At 48.2% G+C, this 6241-nt stretch overlaps 1 protein-coding gene across 3 annotated transcripts in view; it reads right to left on the bottom strand.

Moving 5' to 3' along the window:
- Positions 1-6011, bottom strand: part of HDAC4 (histone deacetylase 4) — a 211375-nt gene extending 205364 nt beyond the window's left edge. For all 3 annotated transcript variants that reach the window (XM_088526970.1, XM_088526972.1, XM_088526969.1), the window contains exon 1: positions 5976-6011. The gene's annotated coding sequence lies outside the window, so the exon portion shown is untranslated. The remainder of the gene's footprint in view (positions 1-5975) is intronic.
- Between the last annotated feature and the right edge of the window lie 230 nt (positions 6012-6241).

Here is a 6241-nt window from a genome sequence, read left to right on the forward strand (position 1 = left end):
CTGGCTTTACCCTTCAATAAAGTAAAAACAAAAACTCATCCAATAGAGGAAAGAAGACTTAAAATCTTGGGGTAAAAGAGCATCACAGTAATGTCCTAATTCGTCCTTTATCCTGCAGAGGCTAAAAGAACACTAAAAGAAAAGGATGCTTTAATAGAGACTACACCATGCTCTATGCAAACTAACAGCTGGATATTCAATGTGAAGCACTCAGAGACGTTTGCACGGACGCAGTCGATGCTACAAATTCCTATCAGTGCCGTAACGCAGAGCAGCCGGCGCAGGCCTCGTTCACAAAAACCACAGGATCCTGCAGAACCTCCTCTTGATGCAGACACATAACTGCTATTTCTCAAAATTAAGGTAATGCAAGTTATATCGGCAAACTAGCGTTACCTTGTGCATTTGACAAATAAAATCTGACTTCACACACCAGGCCTAGTGCACAAGCGTTCACAAATTTTTGTTTTTAGAGTAATTAAATCTTAGTGACAGAAACCTCATTAAAGCATCCTTTCTTCAGAAAGAAGTAATAGTTATTTTCCACATGCGAATTATTACTCTTCTTCGCTGCTCAAATAGAAATTTATCTTTCATCAGGTGTCAAAGTCTAGCAGTATGAAGGAACAAGCCCCCTAAGGATCATTTAAAACACATCGTTAAACCAACGTCTGCAGTTCAGTCACCCAAACTGAGATTTTCATCTCCTATACGTTATTTTATCCCACATGATTACTCAAAAACAAAACCATTAACAATCTGATTATTCATCCGACAACTTACTGGGGGGTTTGGGGTTATTTTGTCTGCTTGTTTTTTAATCAAACTTAGAGATACAAACATGCAGAAAAGGTCTATATGAGACGTAACTGGAAAGATCCCCCATGACAACAAACCAGATTGCATCCAGTGCAGTATCTCCAGTACATGATTTCAGCAGGTCACCCCTGCAATATGAAAGCTCAAGAATCCATTGAGTGTTTTGAGACACCATCGCTCTGCGGACGATACGCTGCTAAAATCCTGGGTTGGATACTGCGGATTTCTCTCCGGGCTTTCCTAAGGATGGACTCCGACCCTCGGAGCGCTGCGGAGCTCTGCTGGCTGCGCGGCCACCTCCACCTTCCCCAGCTGCCTCCTGGGGACCCTCTGCTCCCCACTAACCTCAACAGCCGTCCTGGAGCATCCTCAGGGTAGGAAAAAACCAACTACGATCGTGGCCAGGCTAGCAGGAGGTTTCTTCTCAAACCTAAGATCCAGTTTTCAAAAATGCAATTTATATTTTCTTTGCAAACACTTACTTGGAACAGAGATTTAATCATTGAATTAATGCAGATGGCTACAGTACTGATGGCCACAAGTCAACACATATTCCTCTGATCTAGTAGGTAGAGCACAGTTTGAAGTAGTTTTTAAATCAAAGCTTTGCAGAGATAACATCAATTTGGAAAAACATGAGGAAGAAAAAAAAAAAAGTTGATGTGTCCAAAATGTGTCCGTAGTGAATGTCACAGTAAGAGCTTGAGTTTTTAATAGAGGCAGCCCAAGCTGTAATTCCTTGCAAGGAAAGCACTGTAGAAGCTCTCCAAGAGGTTGTTCCTCAATTGTTTTCCTTTTTCTCCACCACTACAAAATGGTGAGTTTTTAATTTTTAATCTTTTTAAACTTCATAGAGCTTTTCCTTTAATTTAGGAGACTCTGCATCCTTCACTCTAAATAGCAGTATTCCAAGCATGAGTTGCATAAAGAGGTAACTTCCATATTCCTAATTATTGAAGTACACAGCTTCAGTATTTCTGCTATTTCTCGGCTTACACCATTTGAGGCCAACCCACACGTTTCCAGTTTTCTTCCCCAGCCCTCACGGTCTTTTGGAGCAGCCAGCACTGGAGCAGAACCAGGCTCCCTTCCTTGCCACGGAGCACTGGTAGGCTCAGAGCGCGGGGAAACGGGAGGCAAAGGGACACCAGAACACAGGGGCTGTGCATGAGGGAAGGGGACTCAAAACAGAAGAATAATTTCCAATTAGAGACACACACATCCTGTCGGCTTCTCTGTCCAAAAATACATGTTTCTACAGTATTTTAAGTTCAAAGGACTCCAGCAGGGGTCTGATAAAATTTTAAACCAGCTTCTAACCTTGCAGACTGGGCGGCAGGACTGAAAAGGAAGAGCACAGAAAAGCTACAGGATAACTGGAAACAGGCTGCAGGCAACTCCGAAGAGGGAGGGAGCTGAAGATGAGACCAAAGCAGTAGCCAGCAGCAAAGGTCAAGAATATCTGGCAAATTTTTAAATTAACGTTGTTACCACTGTCCAAAAACTATTCAATTAACACTTCCTTATGGTCTGTGACTAGCTCTGCAGCTTGGAGCTAGCTAGCAGCAAATCCTATTCAGCAAATAGACCATTCCGGTCAATATTACCCTATGCACTGAAACCTAGAAACAAAAGAAGTAAAAATACAAAGTCAAGGGTTTTTTCAGTTATTTTGCTCTTCCCAGTATAACTGGATTTCCAGCAAATACAAGTACCCATATTGCCATAATCAACTTTACCTGGAATAGGACATGCCACCAAAGGAATGTTTCAGCCCCAAAATAAAGCTGGCGAGGCCAGGTGAAAAGCACCCAGGTTTTCAAAGGCGACAGCGGCACCGCTCCGAGGAGATACCTGTGCCCGTAACGCGAGGGGCGGCGCGGCGCTGGAGGGACCGCGAGGACGGCGCGCTGCGGCCGCGGGCCTGGCTGCGGCGCGGCACACGGGCATTCAAGGAAAGCTTCAAGGAAGCCCGAAGGGCCAAAAATGAAGAGCACCAGCTTTCCAGGGAGCGTGCACAGCATTCAGCACAGCAAGAGCCTGAGCATCCCTCACCAAATCATCAGCTTGTCCTCCTCCTTGAGGGAAGGCCATGCAACAAGTCATGAGCGACACTATAGTTACTGACTTCTTTTATCATAAACTATTAGGTAAGTAGCATTTGTGAACAGCCTATTGTAAAAGGTCTTGTTCATTCTTAGTTTGCTCAGCTCCAGAAGGTGACAAAAATTGGACCTAAAGCATTCAGCTCCATCAAGCACTACGTATTCGGCAGAAGGTTTGAGTCTAAGCTCTTGGAATTAAGCGTGTTTGGGTACGTTCGTGTGCTAGAAAGACGTGATTCAAGTCGTCTCCGTGTGTTCAAGACAGGAGTTAATGCTGATGACTGAGGATCCGTCCCACGCTTTGGGCCATCGATGCTCCCACCTCTGCCCTGGTGCGGCCAGGTGAAACGGAGGAAGAGGAGCACGTTCAGACCAGGACACCACGGGAGCCCTCGGCCAGACCCGCGCAAGCTGCTGCTTTTCCAGAGTCTTCAAGCAACACGAAACACAAACAATTCGCTCACGGTGAGGATAACAAGACCTGACAGGTCGAGTAGAGATGCCTTCCAAAATCATCTGCAGCGCAGCCCAGGTCGAGGAGACCTGCAAACCTACTGCTGTGCAAATAGCACGGGTTCTGCAGGGCGCCTCGAGCTCCAGCCCTGAGGCTGGGGCAAAACGCACTCCAAGTCACCCCAGCTGCAGCTGGGTCCACCTAAGTACCTCCAGCTACGGCTCTTCTAAGCAGGTAGCTTATTCCACGGGTGTGTGCAAACAAACCATTCCCAGTTTTAAGAATTAAAAAAAAAAAAAGAAGACTATACTTTTTTTTTGCTTTCTGTGCTAATGGAAAGACATTCATGATGAAGCATGAGATCAGCAAAGCAGAAAACTGCCTCTTGACCAATGCAAAGATCAGCCTTTGCGAGAGACCAGTGTTCCCATTTTATCCTTTTTGCTAGTAATTCACTACTAAAAGGCAAGCAGCAAATTAAATTTATCTCCACTTATGAGTTCGCATGCACCACATATGAAGAACTTAGTGAACAGAAGCTGTCATCTCCTAAACGTGGGCTGATGGATACTCCTTAGGCTTCTCAAGGACTTTATCATGGCTTTTTCTTAGTGATGATATTAAGTTCTGCAGCTCAGACCCACCAAGCCGCTTCCACTTTACAACAGCCTGTTAAAGATCTCACTCTCCACGCACACAAGCTTCCAAACAAGGTTTTTTTTCCCCAAAAAGAGAATAAAAGCTTTCATTCCACGTGTATGCTTCTCTTTTATACCTCTATCCCATTAAAGAAATGGAAGTTCTCCTGAGGTAGCTTTCAAAATACATCTCATGTTGGCCTAAGCTACAGTTGCTGAGGTCCCTCCCTGCCCTTCTTCTAAAGCCAGGTCCTGAATCAAAAACTAAATCCCAAGGGATAAATCCTAAGAATTCAGACAACTGAGAGGACAGCTTATATTAGCTAAGGAAATCTGCGAGACACAAATGCTCAAACACCTCGTCCAGTGATGAGGAAAGCATCTAATCTGGAAAGTTGCGTCTTACACATTTTGGTTTAAATGAGAAATCTGCATTTGCTAAAACTTACTCTTTCTAACTGGGTGGCATTTCACATTTCCAAATGTAATTGAGTGAGCACGTTGCCATGGTTACAGTAGGATTTCTGCAATAACTTGGTTGCCTTGTAATTGCTGTATATTTGTATACAAGCAGCTGAGGTTTCTTAATTCAATGGCCTCTTAACTCTTTCAGAAGAGCGGAGCAAGAACTGGAGCTTTTGGGCTGAAAAAGCTACAAGGGAGCGATGAAAACATCAGAAACTATTAAAACTCAGCACAGTGACAGATCATATTACCCATAAAAAAAAAAAGAGAGAAAAAGAAAGCCTGCCAAGAACCAGATTATTATATAAACTTCATAGTTCCTTAGCTTTTAAAAGTGTCGCTGAAGAAAAGAAAAAAAAAAAAGCCACATTCAGATAATTAACTTCAGGTAGTTTCTGGCACTAACTAAAAGCACTTTGACAGTACCGAGTATAGCACAAGCTGCATTTATTGACAGTCCATAATACCAGTAAATCAAAACGCATTGGCAAAAAATATTATTCGTTCAATGGTGGAGTCCACTTCAGCACAGAGAGCCAGAAGAGCAATGTGGGATTTAGGAGGCCAGCAAGGAAGATGACGGAGGCACGAGACACAGCTGGGGGTAACGTGAGCACAAAATGAAGCTGCCTGGATGCCCCCACTGGGGATAAATGGAGAGCCCTCTTCCACCACCATCTGTGCATGGCACTTATATCCCCCCTCCCTGTGTCGAACTGCATCCCCCAATTCCAGATTCATACGTGACTTTCACATCCTTTACCCACTCACCCCAATACAGATCCCACTTGTTTTTCTAGGAAAAATTCGAGACTTATAACCCAGTCTGCAACATTAGCAGTGACTTCAACCCCACAGTCGCCTATAGCCTGAGAGCAAATTCTTCCCTTTTCCAGCAACAAGCCTAATTTATGCAAATCTTCTCCTGCAAGAGGCAGGCTACAGGCAAGCCAGCAAACAACCCGGCAGGATTCCGAGGAGCAGGAAGAGCCGCCGCGGCCTCGCGCGAGGGCTGCCGACGCGGGGCGACCCTTACGCCAAGGCACCCGCGCGCGGGGACGCGCGGGAGCAGCCCGGGCTCGCGCAGCATCCTCGCTGACAGATCCCTGCAGCAAAACCGGCAGCACCTCCCCTCCCCTCGCCCAGCGCGCGGCACCCACGCGTGTTTCTGACGAGCCGCGGCGCGAGGGTCGCTGCACGAGCCGGCCCCGCGCGCGGGGAGGGGGGGGGGGAGCGCGAAGGCACGCGGGGAATCCAGTAAATAGGTGAAAATAAATAATAAATACGGAGTAAATGAATAAAGGCTCGCACGTCCAGGCCGCCCCAAGACCTGTCATTTCGCACCGCCCGCCTGCAAAGGCGCGGGGGGACCGCGGCTTCCTATCATAGCTATAAATAAACAGATCCGCACGGTTTGCTCGGGGCCGGCCCGGGCGCCCTTCCCCGCGGCGGGGAGCGGGGCCGCCGCTCGCCGCGTCCCCCGCGCGCACTCACCGCCGCGCGCATCGCCCCGCCGAGCCCCGCGCAGCTCCGAGGCGGCGGTGCCGCTGCTCGCCCGGCGGGGAGGAGCCACCGGGCGGGGCGGGGCGAGCGGCGCCGCCGCGGGGGCGGGGCCAGCGCCCCCCCCGCCCCCCGCCTCATTCACAAAAACGCGAGCGGCGGGAGCCGCGGCGCGCTCAATGGGCGCCCGCCTCGCCTCGCCCCGCCCCCGCCGCGCCGCTGAGGCCAATGAGCGGCCGCCGAGCGGCTCGAGCGCGCCC

The sequence above is a fragment of the Tinamus guttatus genome, unplaced genomic scaffold (genome assembly GCF_059628265.1).
Source record: "Tinamus guttatus ecotype Peru unplaced genomic scaffold, ASM5962826v1 Tinamus_guttatus_pri_ptg000260l, whole genome shotgun sequence".
Lineage (NCBI taxonomy): Eukaryota > Metazoa > Chordata > Aves > Tinamiformes > Tinamidae > Tinamus > Tinamus guttatus.